The following is a 3,856-nucleotide window of genomic DNA, read 5'->3' as shown; positions in this document are numbered from 1 at the left end:
CCAAGCACAAAAAGTGTAATAGGTGAAAATTGTGTTAGAAAAACAAACCTGAACCCGCTGTTTATTTCTGGATTTGGTGTTGCAATTTAAAACACTCATTCATTGTCCCACCTTTCCTAAGTACTTTCATCAGTGTAAGATATGTAATATATTTCATTTTGTTTAATTACATATTTTGTTTCTATAGCAACTACACAGTACCTAATCTGTTTTTGTTCCTTCCTAAGCCTTTACATAGCAATTTTCTTTCATGATACAGTAGCGAAAGATAATCCTTCTTTAGAACTCTGAGTACTATCTATTCTTTCCAATATCCCTTAATTAGTATGCATTAGGATTAAAACCAATTGCAGTTGTGCTACAACTAAAAGAAACCATGCCAAAAAAAAAAATCTAACAGGATCTAGAGAGAAAATTCTAAAACTACCATTAACTTCAGCATAAATTTACTGCCACCTGCAGGCTTTCACTATCATGAGCCTCTTAAGCACAGAAGAAAGGGTACTCCCATCATCCCATGGCCACAGAGGAAAACCAAATTTCATGTTCCTACCTGGGGCAACTGATTCAGATTGATGTTATTATAGCAAAAAGAGGACTTACTAACGGTTGTCCTGTTTAATAAAATAATGACACTTTTTAAAATTTCTGTTGCCCTAGTCTAGCTAGCTTCTATTTGTAAAGAGAGTGGTGATGTCTGAAGATTTTCCTACGGAACTAACATGCTAATCAAGGACACAAGTTGTAGTGCTGCTGGCCACCTCTTAAACAGTGTGCTTCACATGTTTTTCTATTATTCAAAGGAATTACTAGATTCAAAAACATAATCCAGATCTTTAAAAAATCTAGCCAGTCAAATAACACAGTAAAAATCATATCTGTAGTTAAAACATCTGAAAACACTTTTTTAGGAAAACTTCGAGATTACTGTGTTACTGAATGGCCTGAGTCCTATATATTTATATTCTTTCATACAGATGAACCATACCAAAAGAGTAACACTGACATTTGTAAAGCTTGCAAATACCAAACATAAAGTTTACCTACAAAGTCTTTTTTTGAATTCATTACCATGTGACAATTCTTATCTCCAAAATCATATAGTATTTTTTCCTATCAGAAATTCTCTCTATCGGTGCCCAGGATAACTAGAGCTAAATTACTCATCTTACTATTATTTTTTTTAATGTTGGTGTTTGACACACACATCCCTTCATTTATCATTTACCAGTTCAATCTGTATACCTTAGTAGGAATTTCAACACTGCATGTACAGCACTGCACCTAACCTCAAGTCCTCTGCCTGCTAGCAATTCTCTCAGCTCACCTTCAGCATTCAAACTTTTCATGCAACATCTGGAAAAGTTAAATTGCTGAAGTGAGGTCCACAGGAGTGCCAGCACACTGAAACAGGAGTCAGCTCAACACATAACTTTTCAGCTTTACAGGCTGGTAGCTCCAGAAAAAAAAAAAAATTGAGTCTTAAATGCTGGAAGTCGCATCTGATCCATTGAGACCAGATTTTCCATACAGAGAAACAAAAGCATACATCATGCCATGCAAGTACATTTAGGTTGGCATTTCCAGGAAGTATCAAGCTTACTCGATACATGTTGTGATTTTGATTAAATTGTAGACTGCAAATCCTATGCTGATTTACTGCAGATGTACCATGCAGTTGACCTACGCATATGCTGCATTAACACTAAAGCACTTCCAGACACCGAGCAAGTATCAACAGTGCTACCTGGAAGTACATATCACCACAGCACCCTGTCAGCACTCCAAGGTACCTCAGGTACCAAAGGTAAAATACTGTCTGCCTGGTCTTAATTCCAACAATAACTGTGCCCCTGCCTGAGAAGAGTGTAATAAAGAACTTTCTTAGGAATGATCATGTGCCCTGAGAACGGAGCTTACATTGCCTCTTGTAAAAGGGCGTTCGGACAGGGCTGTCACATGCAGAAACAGAAGAAAGCACATCCCATTTAGCTAGCACAAGGAACAGTGGAAGGCTCCAACAAATCTGTTAACATATAGTCACACAATGGTTTGGGTGAGAACGAACTTTAAAGATCATCTAAGTTCCATTCCCTGTGCTGTGGGAAGGGACAGCTTCCACTAGACCAGGTTGCTTAAAGCCTCATATGGATAACAGCACTGATGATCTTAGCTATTTAAATGCAAGGTCTATTGAACACATACTTTCTCCCTACTACTTCACCTTGTCCTCTAAAGAAGGTCAAAAAACCCCCAAACAGTTCTTTCCACAGTAATAATTGAAGAATTTCTCCATGAGACAGGAAGCAGTATTAGTACTTCTCCCTTTTGATAAAAGCCAAAGGTTTATTTTCTTTCCATTTCAAAGAAAACAAACAAATAAAACAAAACAAAACACCACCTAGAACAAATTAACCTATTGGTGGAATGGTGGAAGACAGCATAGGTTTTAAAAATGAGAGAAAATTTTACTATTTAATCCTCTCTTACCACTTGATGGGGGTAGTGAGTTAAGTCACCCAGGTCTTGCCTTACAAATCTAAACAAAATGTTCCATGGGTTATAAATAATCAATTTTTATAGTTTTAAAACAAACACAGTATGGCCAAGTGCCAAAATCCCAGTGCATCTGGAAAGTTTAAGAGATGCTTATTACAAGATACCTAAGCTAAAGTCCACACAATATTTATGCACTGTGTTGTCAGGTTAAATCAACTGCATTTCAACTAAATATACCAGATACTTCATTGTGGGAAAGATGAACTGATCAGCTTGCTTTGCATGCTTGCCAAAAGCCAAACTGTATCTCCTCTGAAACATACTTACTGATACGGAAACCTTTTCTACACATGTACAGAAAGTTATTTTTGTCACTCAGTGCCTCTTACTCTTTATTTACTTCCCTTTTCACATACTCTATCTCACAGAATAAGTCACATATCAAACATCTTTTTCCTTTCACCACTTTGCAGATCTATTCATAAGTTAAAACAAGGCTTGAAAAGCTTTAATGTAGTAGTGTGAAAGACAAAACAGAGGGACAACAGGCTAACAATGTCTGTACTTCAAAGGACTAAAATCTGTTGAAGACACCTCTTACATTTTATGTTGAAGCAAGTAAACCATTAACTGTTCAAATATTAAAAAAGATACACAGCATGTACCAAACATGACTCGCCTAAGCATGAAACAATTAACGAATTATAAAAAAAGACCAATCACATACACAAAAGTGATTACATGTAAAAAGGAAAGCCATAGTTCATTTTCTTGTACTTCTAGAAAAGGAGCAGTTAGATCCCAGTTGTCATTTATCAATAATCCATACTGCTACAATTATTATCTGTCATGTTGATATGAATGTTTATTCTGAATTAAGAAGCCACACTCACCACGTGTCAGTCCAAACCGCAGGGCTATACAAAGCAAAGTTCTGCTTTGTACAAGGAGATCAGATTAGAAACAGCTGTAGAAACAATCAATTGCAGCTAGAGAGATGTAGAATACAGGAGACGAAAGAGGAAAGGGTGAATCACAAGAACACTTTAGGGTGCCCACTATGGCCTAAATACAAATGATTTCAAGCACATCAACAGATAAGAGGTTCTTAACAATGCTTACATCTGATTTATAAACAGCCCAGAATAAAGCTTCATGAAATGTTGGGGTTTTTTTTTAAATATTGTAAAAACAAACAATCGATACATACAAACTCTCAAAATTCAAACGAAAAAAGTGCAAGTCAAAGGTCTTTAAAAGCTTTAGGCCTTCTGAAAATTTAAAAATATTTCCCTTTAGCATTTGGTATATCAGCAATTCCAACAAGATCAGAAAATCAATAAGCAAAACAACATAG

This window comes from Empidonax traillii, unplaced genomic scaffold (assembly GCF_003031625.1).
Source record: "Empidonax traillii isolate 1590-97213 ecotype Southwest subspecies unplaced genomic scaffold, ASM303162v1 scaffold636:size371350, whole genome shotgun sequence".
In the NCBI taxonomy this organism is placed as follows: domain Eukaryota; kingdom Metazoa; phylum Chordata; class Aves; order Passeriformes; family Tyrannidae; genus Empidonax; species Empidonax traillii.
Note: the sequence above shows the minus strand (reverse complement) of the source record.